Source organism: Nicotiana tomentosiformis, chromosome 11 (genome assembly GCF_000390325.3).
Source record: "Nicotiana tomentosiformis chromosome 11, ASM39032v3, whole genome shotgun sequence".
Lineage (NCBI taxonomy): Eukaryota > Viridiplantae > Streptophyta > Magnoliopsida > Solanales > Solanaceae > Nicotiana > Nicotiana tomentosiformis.
Window position 1 is genome coordinate 20,792,370 of NC_090822.1, and position 17,626 is coordinate 20,809,995.

Below are 17,626 nucleotides of genomic sequence, written 5' to 3' on the forward strand. Positions count from 1 at the left end.
AGAGAAAAATAATAATTAGCGTATATAGTGGCTTAAGGGTAGGAGTTAAAAAATATATTTTGCTATAAACATTAAAATGGTAGTTATAATTAGAGAGAGGGAGAACGTGAAGAGATATTTTGCTATAAACATTAAAAGATAGTTATAAAATATAATTTTTTAAAATGATATTTATTTAAAATAAATAAGTTGTTAAACTTTACTACAGGAAGTAAAAATTCCTAAAAAGAAATATGAACAGGAAACCTTAGAATATTAAGTTCATAATCATCGGTTTCCGTAAATTACTTTACTATGGAGTATTATTTAGAAGTTAAGTTGTACCAACGCGGTACGAACAGGGGTAAGTTCGGGATTTCAAAATATTTATTTGCTTTATGTTGTGTCAACTATGCCCCTGCCCTCTATGATTTAAAGCTTTGTGAATTGTGGGTTTAATGGTAATTTCATTCTTCCTACGTTTATATTGGGCCCTCACTATTCCAGAAGCTACTCACATTCTGACCGTCTTTTTTGTTCAGTTCTCTGCCTCTATTGATTTTGCTTGCATTGCTCTCTCTTCCTATTGAGCCTTCACTATTTTCATCAGAGAACTTTTTGTTTCTTTGCTCAGTTCTCCAGCGGGTTCTTCTTCTTCTTCCTCTTTATTTTTTGCTTCGTTTTTGGTGAATTTTCGATTTGCTCTATTTTTTAAGCCATGTGTATGTTTCAATCTTCAATGTAAATTTTCAAGGTTTAGTGTTTTGTGATTTTGACTGAATCGTAATTTGGGTTGCATGTGTTCTCTATGTCTTGATATGAATAGTGAGAGTTAGTTTACCGTGGTTTGCACCTACAAATTTGGTCTTGATCCTTTTGTACCTTTTAATTGCTAATGGGATCTGTAGTCAAACGATTTCTTTTCAATATGCCTTAATTTCTCAATTTTTCAGTTTCATGTTATCTTTGGTATATAGTCGTGATGATTTTTTTTTAATTTGTTTTTGGTGGTAGTTCTTGCTTCTTCTTTTCTTTGGTGGGCATCTGGTATTTCCTCTGTTCGTGTGGATATTTTTAAAATTAATTTATGCGACCAATGTGTTTGACGAATTTTCCTAGCAAAAGGAAGACTTGTGCGTGCTAGGCTGATGAAGCTGAATTATGGTTTCGCTCTGCTTACTGTGCCTGTGCTTCTTTTCTTTTCCCTCAATGTTCTGCCCCTGTGTCGACAAGGGGTTACCACATAAGTGTTTCTAGAATTACTTTAATTTTTGTGGTTATTTTGTAATGGTATTTCAATTGCTTGCATGTGTAATTCTGCAGTAGCAATATTACTATTTCTCTAACTTTTGTTGACAAGGAAAATTAGATGACTTATAGTTTTCAAATTGAGTAGATACTTTTCCCTGTGATATCTTTTTCATTTAAAAATTTTCAAGAAAATAATTGATAAATATTTGTATGTTAGGGAGTCATGCCGTGAGGTGATCTATTTTCCTTGTGACATCTTTCAACTTCCAGGTAATTTATTGAGGAAGAATTGGTGAAAGTTATTGAATTCTTTAATGTTGTTGTGAAATTGGCAGTGAAATTAAAGGTTCAAACTCAAGGTAAGTTTTTCACTGTTATTCTTTTTGTTGTCTGTACTACATTTGAGAAAATATGGCCATAGCAAGCTGAGGAAGGTGACAAAAAAAATATAAGTTGCAAATTCAGAATAATGAGCACACCGGATCAGGCAAAAGATTTGATTTTAGCTTCCCCAATTTCCAAGCCCTTTAGGTGCAATTCCACATTCTTTACAGAACCTTAAAATTTTGGGTCGCTTTTTCTTGAAAAATGAATTTCAGTGTTCTGCTTTGTCTATTGTATCAAGCAGTTGTTCATGGATAAAAACTGCAACTTTAGTATTGGATACGAAAACAAAACTTAGAAAATACTTCACCTCTACATTTAATTTTTGTAACTGACGCAGCTTTCTTCTAATATTTTTAATATCTCAATTGCAAGATAGAGGGAAGCAATAACTTGACAAAATGATTGTTATCATACTCTTAATAATTGTTACTCTGGAATTGAGGAGGATGATCATACAAGTATAGGGTGACTTATGCTGCTTGAGATCAATTAGGTGATCTATATACTCATATAATATCACTAAACTCTACTTTAGAGTTCCTGTAGTGCTGTTCGGTTTTAACTAACTACTCTAATGAGTTCATGCCCTGTCCCAAACTTAAATCCAGCCACTGCTTCCTAATAATTTCATTGAGATATATATATATATATATATATATATATATAAGACAACTTTAATTTCTTATTTATATCCGTACAACTAAAATTCTATATCTTTGTGATACGACAAATAATAATAATAATAGTTTTATTATTAGATCTTAGATTCCAATGTTGGCGCGAGTACAGTGTTGTTTTTGTAGTATCAGTAACTTGTTGATTTCATCTTTTACTTACGATCTTCACGTGAAACATCTCTTTTCTCCTTCAATACTTTTGGACGTACTGAGGAGAGTTAGTGACGCGATTATTATATTTCTCAATGTAGTTAAGACGAAACTAATTTGGGGATTGAAATTTCTCATGAATAAAAAATCCCCTGATTTAATATCCTGTCTAATGTACCATTTAGGTGAATTTTTTATTTAATTTGCTAATTTTATATGTCATGATGCATTTGTCGGATCTAATTTTTGGTACAAACCGAATTTAAGCAGAAAAATAAATGGTTCAGATTGCAAATCTTTTTCATTCTCTGTTACCTCAAGTTTCCTTCATCACCCACTTCCAATACTCAAATCTCCATAGGCTTTCACCTATTTCTTTATCCAACGCACTTTCTAACACTTTTTTTTCTTTTTAAACATATATGTTCATCCCTCCCTATATTACAATAAATATTATAATTTCGACTATAATTTAAATTGTATTCTTCAAGTATTGGAAGTTTGGGGATGAGAATTTTGTTTTCAAAGTTTTATTGCAGATGAAGAAAATAAGAATAAAGCCAGGCTAGTGTATAAACAACTTTTATAAATTATGTAAATAGTCTATACACTCAAGAGACACAATACGTTTGAAATACACTAAGAATACATTGCAAAACTCAGGAAATATTGTATATAAAATATTTATATACTGCATAACAGTAAATATACACCTTCTATACATATTTAACGGTTTATATACAATTTTTATACAAAAATACATTTGCACAATATGTATCATTTATGTATAAATTGTGTATAAAAATGTATATACACTTTTATACATCGTGGAGCAAAATGTGCCTTTTCCTTACATCGTAAAACAGTCTATACACTTCGAGTATACAAAAGTGCTCAAGATACACTAATGATACATTAGGGATACGATACACCGAAAAATGTAAGATACACTGTATATAAATTTTATACTGTATATATTAGTGTATATACAATTTCTATACACTATCTAATAGTCTATATACATTTTTTATAAGCACATTGTTATATAGAATGCAATATATATACATATAACAATGTAAATACAATTTTTATATATGTATTGTGTATATACAACTTTATATGAAATTATACTTGTAACTTCCAACCAGCATTAAAATCTCAACCCACTACCAATACCCACTTCAAGAGTTCTTTACTTATAAAACACCACTTGGACCCGAAAAAGAAGAAAAAAAAAGAAGAAGAATATGATGATGAAGAAATAATCACACGCATAAAAATAGACTGTCACTATATAAAATATATACAAAATAGACTGTTACTGTACAACAAATATACTAAATAGACTGTCACTATACAAAACATATACTAAATAGACAGTCACTATACAATTTATATACAATAGACTGTCACTATACAAAATATATACAAAATAGACTGTCACTATACAAAAAATATACAAAATAGATTGTCATTGTACAATTTATATACAATAGGCTGTCACTATACAAAACATATACTAAATAGACTGTCACTATACAAAAATTATACAAAATAAATTGTCATTATACAAAATAGACTGTCGCTATACAAAAAATATATAAAATAGACATTTCGGGCTATTAGATGTAATATGTTTAGGCCGGAGGAACATTTCGGGTCAATGGGAAAAAATATAGGCTATTAAAATTTTGAGGGGCTATAGAGGGTCATTTTCTCGTAGATTTATAAAATACTGGAAATGCTAATACAGCAACATAGAGATATTATGCAAGATGTAAGGGTTTGGAGTTCTCCCAAACAATGTGGTATGTATATGATCTTGTGAAATGTCGCTGCTCTTATTAGCCTCTAAGAGGCTCCTTGGCTATTCAACATGTCAAATGGTATTCAAATCCTCATATGAAACGTGATAACCTATGCAAACAGTTTGTAATCTACTCACTGTTATGGCAAACAAAATAAGATAACCATCTTAATTTATGCATCCTTAAATACAAACAATACGTAAGATTCCAAAGAAAATTAATTGTGGCTACATGATTCTTGGTTAAAGAAGAAACGTTGTTTGGTATACATTACCAGCACCTTTTCACAATTAGTTTTCATAAACACAATCCAAGTGAAAATTACCATTCCCCTTTCTGTTCATATTACTTTAATTGATGCATAAGGTTCTTATATTAAGTAGTAGTTAACAACAATATTCTTGGAACCAAAAAATTAAAGATTAATCTGCCAACAAGAGTTCGGTTCCATGTGACGAATGAGTTGATACGGAAACGTGACAAAATTGGATGGTGAACTAAATTCTTAATCATCATCAATGAAACTAGATACTGAACAACACAGCTAAAGGCAGGCTCTGATACCACATGATGAAATTTGAATACAAACACAGGGCCTACGCAGCAGAATATTAATAGGAACGTACCTTAAGCCATTGTTATTCAAGCGTTGTAGGGAATCGCCTTTGAAACCTTTAGCAGAAAACCTAGAGAGCCTTCTAGCCTGTGTCTATCGTAGAATGCCAGACTGATGGAGTCACAAGCATATTTATAGGTACGCTAGAGACTCTTAGGTAAATACTTTAGCCCTAGGGACTTCTCCATAAATTATAATTGCCCTAGGGACTCCTAATAAAAATTATTTCTTTCCATCAAAGAAACTACCATATATGCATAACTATAGAATATTATCTAATATATTATTTCCTTTGGGAGACAAGGTAAATAATTTATTACCTTATATGTGGGCCACATTAGAAGTCTATAGAAGAGGCAGTAAATTTCTAACAATCCCACCACACCAAATCAGTTATTTCAAAAATAAAACTTTTCATTGTTCCAGAATAATAGATTTAACAATATACAATACAATCAATTTTCATAAAATAATCAAAACAAACATTGTTTGGGATAACAATACAATACGATACAAATAACAACTATCCAAACAAGATTAATAGTACGATGCTGCCATGCATGGGTGTAAAGAATGTATCACTTGATAATCATACAATTGTTGGGTTTTTAAGTTTAAATGTAGCTTAAAAAAAGGGTGAATGGAAAATGGAAGAAAATTGAAAATATTTGAGTTTTCCTCCTTGACAAAGGGACATTGTCCCATATTGGAAGATGGAAAGGTTTTTGAGGGGTATATATACAATTGCTCTTCTTCTAGCTCTTAAAGAGTTAAGAAGAAGGCAAGTATCGCGCCGTCGTCGTCGTCGTCGTCGCTCGGATTCGGATTCGATCAAATGATTTATTTATTAATTGTTTGGACCAAATTTATTTGTTAATAGTAAATATTAACTTTTTTAAACGAAACAATAATATTAAATCCAACGGAACATTATATGCCCTTCGCTTTTTGTAAAAGCCATTTACGTTATGGCCGTTTTACACAAACAGCCAGTTCATTCTCTCAGATTTTTCATACGAATTTCTAAGTTTTCCTCCTTTCTTCTGCATTATTTTAACTACAAAGAAAGCAACAGTAAGTGTGATTTGCTACCGATATTTGTATTCGATGAAACACTGGAGTTTGAAGTACCGCTATACTAGTGTATAATTCGTTCTATCCTGGGATCCACAACCTTGAGTACTAGGAGGGGATTAAATTCCTTAAGGAAACACTGTGAATTCAGTGGGCTCGGATTAAATCCTGTTTCTTTTACATTTCTGTTTATATGTTATTTTATCTTCTTCAGAATTATTTTACAAATACAGTTTACTATCAAGCTTAAGGAATTTAATATTTTCTGTATTTGTGTTATACTCACTGTTCTGAAGACTAAAACTTTTGTGATTTTCTACTCCATTGGAGATTAAAATCTACGTGATTTTAATATTTGTTTGTATCATTCTTTTACAGAAATGACGAATGATAACCGGAACCAGACTGTTCCTATGGTGACTGCCAATACATCGACAAGCCGAACAACACCGGCATTGGCACCGGCAGAAAAATCCGAAAAATTTTCCGAGATTGATTTCAAGCGGTGGCAGCAGAAGATGTTCTTCTACTTGACAACTTTAAGTCTGCAGAAGTTCATTAAGGAAGATGTTCATGTTCTGCCCGACAAAATTCCAGAAAATGAACGTTTTCTCGTGACTGAGTCGTGGAAGCATTCTGATTTTCTATGCAAGAATTACATTCTTAGCGGACTGGAGGACGATCTGTATAACATCTATAGTAATGTGGAGACGTCAAAACAACTATGGATAGCGCTTGAAAGGAAATATAAAACAGAAGATGCCAGTTTAAAGAAAGTCGTTGCCGCTAAATTTTTGGACTACAAAATGGTAGATAGCAAGTCTGTTATTATCCAAGTCCAGGAATTGCAAGTGATTATTCACGATCTTCTTGCTGAAGGTCTTGTCATCAATGAAGCATTCCAAGTTGCAGCGATGATTGAGAAGTTGCCTCATTTGTGGAAGGACTTCAAAAACTACTTGAAACACAAACGCAAGGAGATGTCCCTTGAAGATCTCATTGTTCGGTTGAGAATCGAAGAGGATAACAAAGTTGCTGAAAAGGAAGGTCGTGGAAACTCAACAATAATGGGAGCCAACATTGTTAAGGATACTCCTCAAAATAATAAAAGAGGAAGAAGGCTTCTGGACCGAAAAGCAACCCAAGCAAGAAGCGGTTCAACGGAAATTGTTACAATTGTGGAAAAGCTGAACACAGATCTGCAGATTGTCATGCCCCAAAGAAAGACAAGAAGAAGGGTCAAGCAAACATGGTTGAAAAGCACGAAGATGTTGATGACTTGTATGTTATGCTTTCTGAATACAACCTGGTGGAAAATCATAAGGAGTGGTGGATTGATTCTGGAGCAACTCGCCATGTTTGTGCTGTTAGAGAAGCGTTTGCTACATATGCTCCTGTTGGACCCGAAGAGACGCTTTCTGTGGGAAATTCTGCAACGGCCAAAATTGAAGGATGTGGGAAGATATTTCTGAAAATGACTTCTGGTAAGGTGGTGACATTGAACAAAGTCCTTCATGTTCCAGAGATTAGAAAGAACTTAGTCTCTACTGGACTTCTTGTTAAGAACGGGTTTAAGTGTATTTTTATATCCGATAAGGTTGTAATAAGTAAGAATGCGATGTTTGTAGGAAAAGGTTACCTCACTGAGGACCTTTTCAAGCTGAATGGAATGGTTGTTGAGAATAATAATAAAACTCCACCTTCTTCTTACTTATTTGAGTCAAATAAATTATGGCATATACGTTTGGATCATGTCAATTATAAAACCTTGCGGAAAATGATTAATTTAGAAGTATTGCCTATGTTTGAATGCGACAAATCAAAATGTCAAATATGTGTGGAATCTAAGTATATTAAACATCCTTATAAATCAGTTGAAAGGAATTCAAATTCTTTAGATTTAATTCACACAGATATTTGCGACATGAAATCAATACCATCTCGCGGTGGAAAGAAGTATTTCATAACTTTTATTGATGACAGTACTCGATGTTGCTGTGTTTACTTATTTAATAGTAAATATAAAGCAATAGACGCATTCAGGCAATACAAAAATGAAGTTGAAACGCAACTTAACAAGAAAATCAAAATGATAAGAAGCGATATGGGTGGTGAATATGAATCTCTTTTTGAAGAAATATGTTTAGAATATGGAATTATTCATCAAACAACGTCCCCTTACATGCCCCAATCCAATGGGATTGTGGAAAGAAAGAATTGTTCATTAAAGGAGATGATAAACGCATTGTTGATAAGTTCTGATTTGCCACAGAACTTGTGGGGGAAAGTCGTTCTTACGGCTAACCGGATACTAAATCGAGTATCCCATAGCAAAACACAATCCATTCCATATAAAAAATGGAAAGGAAGGAAGCCCAACTTGAATTATTTTAAAGTGTGGGGGTGTTTGGTAAAAGTGCAAGTTCCTAAACCCAAAAGAGTAAAAATAGGACCGAAAATCGTTGATTGTGTTTTCATAGGATATGCGACCAATAGTAAAGCATATCGATTTCTGGTTCATAAATCAGAAAATCCCGACATTCATAATAATATGGTTATAGAATCAGATAATGTTGAGTTCTTTGAAAATATATATTCATATAAAAAGGAATGTAAGTCGATTGGTGAAGGATCTAAACGACCTCAGGAAGAAACAAAAGAAAGTACATTTAATCAGGAGGATCCAAGACGTAGTAAACGTCAAAGAAAGTCTACTTCATTTGGACCAGATTTTGTGACTTTCTTATTGGAAAATGAGCGTCGGACATTTAAAGAAGCTATGTCTTCTTCAGAATCATTGTTTTGGAAAGAGGCAATCAATAGTAAAATAGAATCCATATTGAACAACCATACATGGAAATTGGTTGATCTTCCTCCTGGAAATAAACCTTTGGGTTCTAAATGGATTTTTAAGACGAAAATGAAAGATGATGACACTATTGATAAATATAAGGCAAGACTTGTAGTCAAAGGATATAGACAATGAGAAGGTCTTGATTATTTTGATATATACTCTCCAGTTACAAGAATTACGTCCATACGAATGTTAGTAGCATTACCTGCAGTTTATGGTCTTGAAATTCATCAAATGGACGTTAAGACAGCCTTCTTAAATGGAGATTTGGAGAAAGAAATCTACATGGAAAACCCTGAAGGGTTTGTGGTTCCAGGTAAAGAAAAGAAGGTATGTATACTTGTTAAGTCCCTTTACGGACTAAAACAAGCACCCAAACAATGGCATGCGAAATTTAACCAAACAATGTTGTCAAATGGTTTTAAGATAAATGAATGTGATATATGTGTGTACATTAAAAATGTTCCAAATCACATAGTCACTGTTTATTTATATGTGGATGATATGCTGATAATGAGTAATGACATTGCCAGCATAAATGTGACTAAGCGTATGCTAACTAGCAAGTTTGATATGAAGGACTTGAGAGTTGCTCATTTAATTTTGGGGATTAAGATCCATAAGACTCCTCAGGGTCTGTCATTGTCACAATCTCATTATATTAAGACAGAACATAGAAAATGTCACGACCCAAAATTCTCTCCGTAGGATGTCGTGATGGAACCTAGTCTCTAAGACTAGGTAAGCCTATCAATGCGAAATAAAAAATTTAAATCTGAAATAAATAAACTACAATTCAAACAATTTTAACTCCCAAAATTCGGTAGAAATAAGTCACAAACTTTTAAGAATTTATCCCCAATGTCTCTATATATATCAAGGTCTAAAGAAAATAAGGAAGCAACACAATAATGATAGAAGGGGACTCCGGAGTCTGCAGACGCTGGCAGATATACCTCGAAGCCTCCGTGTACAGGTAACTCACTAATGTCGGGGCTGGTAAGGAGTACCTGGATCTGCACAAAATAATGTGCAGAAATATATTATGAGTACACCACAGCGGTACCTAGTAAGTGCCAAGCCTAACCTCGGTAGAGTAGTGACGAGGTCAGGTCAGGCCCTACTGCAAAAATAATAATTGCATGGTAAAATGTTTAACAATATAATAAAATAAAATGATAATGGAAATGAATCAAGTAGCATATCACCATTTAATTAAACAAAATAATGGCAAATAATATCTCGTGGAATCAAAACAGAATTTCCTTTCAACTTTATGAAAATCACAACAAATAATCAAAGGCAACTATGGCCATAAATCAATATCAACAAGGGCACTCACGAGGTACCGTCTTATAGTCCCAAATCATAAATAAATTCACAATATCTCATTTCCTTATCTCGCTGCGGGAGCCTTCACAATTTATTTGAAAGAAAATATTTTTTCCGAAATAGCATCCCACGTTTTAGCCATCCTTATCACACTGCATGACTTCTAGTAGTTCCCACTGCTAGCCACGCGTATCAAGTCACCCTTATCTCACCGCATGCGTTTCAATGCCCAGACCTTATACCATCGCATGCTTATCAATATCACAATATATCACAATTTGTACCTTAAGTGCTCAAATAATTTAACTTGCCAAAATAATTCAACAACAATATTTTTTCACAATAAAGAGCTCACGGCTCATGCCAATAATATTTTTCCACAATAAAGAGCTCACGACTCCATCACAATGAGTACGAAAACCTTACAAAAATATTCATGAATAAATAATTTAGAAAAATAATATTTCAAAATCTTTAATATGTTGCTCCAATATCAAGTTTTAAAATGTCAAATATTTTATATTAATAATATTTAATTTAAAGAAAATCAACCTTCAAATAATGCACAGAATAAAAGAAACCAAGTTTCAACTAAACAAGTAAAATAATTAGCAGAAAAAAGTCAAACAAATTTAAAGTATATATATATATATATATATATATATATATATATATATATATATATATATATATATATATATCTCAAATCAATGATGAAGATTATAGCAAGATAATAAATGCGCAAGAGTGATCTACACAATTTTAAAATATAATATTTCACATTTAACCCGTGTACACACCCGTCACCTCGTATACACGACTTTTAACACATTTCAATAATCATATCAATACCAATCCTAGGGGAAATTTTCCCACACAAGGTTTTAAAATTATAGGAATCAGTTCCATAAGAAAATATTATATTTTTCAATAAAATCCGAAATTAGTTCAAAAATCGCCCATGAGCCCACGTCTCGGAATCCGGCGAAACTTATAAAATCCGACAACTCATTCAATTACGAGTTCAACCAAACCAGTTTCACTCAAATCCGACTATGAATCGACACAGAAATCTCAAAAATTCATTTTTATGAGATTTCTAAAAATTTTTCAAATTTTCATCTCAATACACTAATTAAATGGTGAAAACAATTATATATTCGTGTATATTGACCAAATCCGAGTTAGAATCACTTACCCAAATATTTTTTCTTGAAAATCTATCAACAATCGCTTCTGCTCAAGCTCAAGTTCGTCAAAAATGGCAAATGGGACGAAATCCCCAATTTTATAAACTTACAGATCTGTCCGGGTCGGACCTCGGTCATGGCCTTCGATCATGGCCCTCGACCCTGGGGCCTTCGATCATGGCCCTCGAGCCTTGCCTTCGATCATGGCTCTCGAGCCTGCCTTTGATCATGGCTCTCGAGCCTTGCCTTCGATCATGGCTCTTGAGCCTGCCTTCGATTATGGCTCTTGAGCCATGCCTTCGATCCTCGACTCGATTTCTGTGCTTGATTTCTGGCCTTCGATTATTTTTGGGCTCGACTTATGGGCTTGATTGCTCAGCAGAAGAAAATTTGCAGCAGGTTTTGTAGCATCTATTTAAGTCCCATTTTTTATCTGTTATCCATCCGAAACTCACCCCAGGCCCTCGGGGCCTCAACCAAATACACCAACAAGTCCTAAAACGTCATACGAACTTATTTGAAACCTCAAATTATATCAAACAACGCTAAAATCACGAATCATGCTCCAATTCAAGCTTAATGAAACTAAGAATTTCCAAAATCTACATTCGATGTCGAAACATATCAAATTAAGTCCAATTGACCTCAAATTTTGCACACAAGTCATAAATGACATAACGGAGATATAAAAAATTTTAAAACTGGATTCCGACCCCGATATCGAAAAGTCAACTCCCCCGTCAAACTTTCAAACTTTAAATTCCTATTTTAGCCATTTCAAGCCTAATTTCACTATGGACTTCCAAATAAATTTTTTATCATGCTCCTAAGTCCAAAATCACCATACGGAGCTGTTGGAATCATTAAAATTCTATTCTGGGGTCGTTTGCACATTATTTAGAATTTGATTCTGGGCATACGCCCAAGTCTCAAATCATGATACGGACCTACCGAAACTGTCAAAACATTGGTCCGAGTTCGTTTGCTCATAATGTTGACCAAAGTCAACTCAATTGAGTTTTAAAGCTCTAATTCATATTTTAATCCATTTTTCACATAAAAAATTTTCTGAAAATTTTGGGGACTGTGCACGCAAGTCGAGTAATGATAAATAGTGCTTTTCGAGGTCTTAAAATATAAAATTAAATATTAACTTTAAAGATGACATTTTGGGTCATCATAGAAAATTCAAGCACTTAGGGTTTAAAGTTTCAAAGACTCCAATTGACGTGAATCTTGCATTAGCAAAGAACAAAAACTAAAGCATATCACAATTGGATTATGCTCGCGTGTTGGGATGCTTAATGTATATCATGAATTGTACACGACTAAATATAGCTTGTGCTATAAGTAAATTGAGTCGATACACGAGCAATCCAGGTCAATCTCATTGGATGGCAATAAAACAAGTTTTGGAATATTTAGAACATACCCAAGGACTTTGCTTTGCACTACAGTAAATATCCCGCTGTGATTGAGGGATATTGTGATGCAAATTAGATCACCAGTTCAACTGATTCTAAGTCCACAAGTGGATATGTATTCACTATTGGTGAAGGAACGGTATCTTGAAAGTCGTCCAAGCAAACTTGTATTGCCCGCTCTACAATAGAGGCTGAGTTCATAGACTTACATAAAGCCAGTGAAGAAGCTGAATGGCTTCAGAATTTCTTGGAAAATATTCCATTTTGGCCCAAATCGTTGGCACCAATATGCATATATTGTTGTAGTCAAGCAACAATTGGAAGGGCTGGGAGCGTGATGTATAACGGTAAATCTCGTCATATACGATGAAGACATAAAATCGTTAGGCAATTACTCTCTAGTGGATTTATCACGATTGACTATGTAAAGTCAAGCGATAATGTGTCAGATCCACTTACAAAAGGCCTAACTAGAGAGGTAGTTGAGAAATCATCGAGAGGAATGGGACTATGGCCGAGAACAAGCCATTGTGGCGGTAACTCTACCTAGAAAACTGGAGATCCCTAGATCTAGGTTCAAGGAGATCAAACAAAGCCATTAATGACGGTTCAACATTGTCAACTAAAACTTTGGTCAATTCTCGTGATGAGACAATGTTCAGTACTAAGGATAAAACATTAAGACTTTTTAATGATTTCTAAATTTGATACGGGGTATATCAAATAGTGCATCTATAGGATGACACGTTTAGGAATCACTTATGTAAGTGTGAGATGTTAGCCGCTTCAAGGAGAATTTTGTAAGGCCAGTTCTCTACGCACTTATGAAACTAGGTGGTGTTCATGGCTGAAACGAACATAACAATGAGAGCCAAAGACGGTTAAGGGTTGGTTGTGTGACTTATGGTTGTCTAGGTATACACCAAAGTTCGACGGTTTAAAGATATCAAATCTAACGATTGACCGAGTATATCCGACATAAGTTCACTGCGAAAAGTTCAAAGGAAACCCTACTTATCCAGATGCAATTAATCCTTGTTTGCGAATCACACAGTTTTTCATGCATATTTTCGTGATATAGCCATTCCCCATTCATGTGGGGAATTTGCGAATCACACAGTTTAAGGGCTAGTTGTGTGACTTATGATTGTTGGATTTTTTAAGTTTAAATGTATTAAAAAGGGGTGATTGGAAAATAGAGAGAAATTAAAAATATTTGAATTTTCCTCCTTGAAAAAGGGACATTGTCCCATATTGGAATAAGAAAAGGTTTTTGATGGATATATATACAATCGCTCTTCTTCTAGCTCTTAAATAGTTAAGAAGAAGGCATGCCTCGTGCTGTCGTCGTCGTCGCTCGGCTTCAGCTTTTGCTCGGCTTAGGATTCGGATTCAGTCAAATGATTGATTGATTAATTTTTTGGACCAAATTTATTTGTTAATAGTAAATATTAATATAAATGTTATTAAATATCAATTTGTTTAAACGAAAAATTAATATTAAATCCAACGGAACATTATATACCCTTTACTTTTTGTAAAAGTCATTTATGTTATAGCCGTTTTACACAAATAACTCTTCTGAAGTGTTGCACCTCTTCTATTTTGAAGAGTTGCACCTCTTCAATTTGAGATCAACATTCGCTATAAATACTAGTCAATCCTCTCAGATTTTCAATACAAATTTCTAAGTTATCCTCCTTTCTTCTGCATTGTTTTAACTACAAAGAAAGCAACAGTAAGTGATTTGCTACCGATCTTTGTATTCGCTGAAACACTGAAGTTTGAAGTACCGTTACACCAGTGTGTAATTCATTCTATCCTGAAAGAAAATAATCCATAACCTTAGGTACGAGGAGGAGATTAAATTCCTTAAGAAAACACTGTGAATTCAGCAGACTCGAATTAAATCATATTTCTTTTACATTTCTGTTTATATGTTATTTTATCTTTTTCAAAATTATTTTACAAATACAATATACTATCAACAACATCAACGAGTGATTATTTTGTTCCAAAATGTATGTAAATAGAATCCAACAATTAGCATGCAATGTTGTATATTTGATTCGATACCAACTTATATGCATCACTTTTTATTATCTTCAAAATTTCGTATCAAAACAAAGTTCAATAAAAAGTAGTAGTTCCAATTTTCTTAATATTGGGCCCGCGTACGGCCATCCCCACCTAGAGTACATATGCAAATGCTTATCATTTCATATAAAAAAAATAGGCACAATTTGTCTAGAGCATCTAAATATAAGAGAAGAACAGCACAATTTGTCTTTCATATAGAGTCCAAGGAGGCCAAGTAAAGTTTGTAAAAAGTTGAGAAAAATTAATGTATCTCTCGTGCATAGCTAGCCAAAGAATATGACCCTTTGTTGTGGACTACTGCTGAAGTTTCCTTCAAACGCAGATTAATTGATTGCTCTAGATTTTCTCTATGCTTCCATTCTGATATTTATCGATCTTTTCCAACGTTTCTTCACTCTATGATTTAAGGTACAGAAGAATGAGAAAGAAAAGGAGACAAAATCATCTTTTTTGATTGACTAAGTTTTTGTAATAATACATGGATGTCTGTCTAAAGAAAGTTGTGCTTTAACGCATCCGTGTTCTTGCTCGTATGTGCTCAGAGTAATGTCACGACCTGAAAAAAAATTTACCTCTAGAAAACTCATTTTAAGGTCATTTATTAAATATTTAAACCAGAGCCCGTAAAAATCTTAAAACACGGATAATATAGAAGGAGCTTAATTGGATAAATACTAAAACACGGATAATATATATGGATCGAAAGTTGTATTTGGCTAAAAAGTAAGTTCTTTAAACCGCGTGTGCAGCTTAACAATATATCAGCACAAAAGCAAAATGCACAAAAGAATCAGTTCAATTAATTGGTAAAAGGAAGTGATATTGGCGCGGCTCAATCTGAGATCGTTCTTTACGAAAACAACGTAAACACGTCTTCAGATTGAACCTCACCAACATCGCTTCTCTTAATATAACTTCTCACCTTTACGATGTTCGTACTCGTCTTGAATTTAGCCGTGAAATGGGACGTCAAATCAAAGAAGAATGCACTTCAAGCTAAGCTACTAGGTATGGTATTTAGCTTCTCGCGATAGTGACTTTGTGGCCTTTGTACAAAGAAATAGAAAGAATAAAAGGGGAAAAGAAGAATCTATACATCTTTTTTAGAAGACATGTTAAGTTTTACTTTAAATGGTCCCTTTTGTTGCATCACATGAAAACAACAATATGATAGTCATCTAAAGTTTGTGGGGTTGGACTTTGAAAGTGTAGTAGGGTTTTGTGTTGGTGGTATGGAATTGTCATTCTTCTAGTGGAATCATTAGTCATGATATTATCTATATGCTTTTTGAGTCAAATGAATTACGTTTTGTAACTGCTGTTTGACCAACATAACTGACTTTGACTTTGAAAAAATACCACAATGAAGAAAAAAGAAACAATCAATTTAAATAACTTGAGATTGAATAAGAAGAATATTGCAGATAGTTAGTATCCCTTCATTCTTATCAAAGATCACTAAGTTTGAGCGAGATTTTCATTGTAAGGGATATTTACCTCTAGCGGACTACCCCATGCAAATCCAAATTAATTGGGCATTGAGTTTCAGATACTGAATGCCTAGCTAAAGAAAAACAAATTGATATAGCGAATTAGCAAAACAACATGTATTAAAGGCAGAAGAGGAGCTATTTTAGAAGGAATAGAGAGATGAACATAGAACTTATTCCAACCTAATACCTCTAGAGTTATGTAAATTCTTGATCCATATGAATAATGATAAGAAGATAGATCCAAAAAACAAAAAAAATTTCTTCAAATGAAGATTTTTGAAGGAAAGATTTTTGAATAGAAGCTATCAGTAAGAAACTACTGGTCCATGTAAAAAGATAGAAGGAAAGGATAGATGGGAGTGAATGAAGAGGAAGAGGATGTATAATTTATAAGAGTTTAATCACGTTGTGTCTTTTTAAAAAATATTTATATAATTAGTTCATTTAAAGTATCCCTTCCTTATTTTTATTTATTTATTTATTTATGTCTAAGAGATTGATACACCCATTAAGTAAACTATTTAACATCATTAATCATAGCGGCTAATTGACTAGATTTTATACCCTTTATTTCTTCTTAAAAGAGTAATAATTGTTGAGAGACTCTTTTAAAAACTGTTTATATAATTTATTGGAGCAAAGTTCGATTGAAATTTTTTTTAATTCCTTCTAAGTTATCTAAAGCTACACTTATTTTGGACCAAATTTATATGGTACGATTTTCTTTTTAATTTATCCCAAAAAGATTATTACCTTTCTATATTTAGAAATAATTTAACTTTGAAATCTCATTTACCCTTAATGAGATGATCTATAACCACACAAATATTTTCAAAAACTTTCATTTCTTTCTTAAATTTTATGCTTAGTTAAACGATGACACACAAGTGGGAGCAAATAGAATAACTAACTAGTTATAATAATTTGAATTACATTTATTGTGTAAAAAATATTTATATCTGTGGTCATAGGCGGACCTGTCCTTTGGGTAGGGGTACTTTAAAAAAAAAAATATATATATATATATATATATATATATATATATATATATATATATATATATGTGTGTGTGTGTGTGTGTGTATGTGTGTGTGTATATATATATATATATATATGTGTGTGTGTGTGTGTGTGTGTGTGTGTGTGTGTGTGTGTATAAACCTTAAATAAAAGGTTAGTATATATTTTAATTGACACCCTAAGAATCAAATCTTAGGCAGTTGCTTTGGTCGATTTAGTGGGAAGAGGGACAACTTGATTTTTGGTGCACTAGTTGAGTTAGATTTTTACT

General features: G+C 33.1%; 1 long non-coding RNA gene across 1 annotated transcript; it reads left to right on the top strand.

The window, feature by feature from the left end:
• Positions 1 to 510: 510 nt before the first annotated feature.
• Positions 511 to 1,988, top strand: LOC104097678 (uncharacterized). Its single transcript, XR_686587.3, has 2 exons — positions 511 to 624; positions 1,448 to 1,988. It is a non-coding gene; the product is annotated as an uncharacterized lncRNA (long non-coding RNA).
• The last annotated feature ends 15,638 nt before the right edge of the window (positions 1,989 to 17,626 follow it).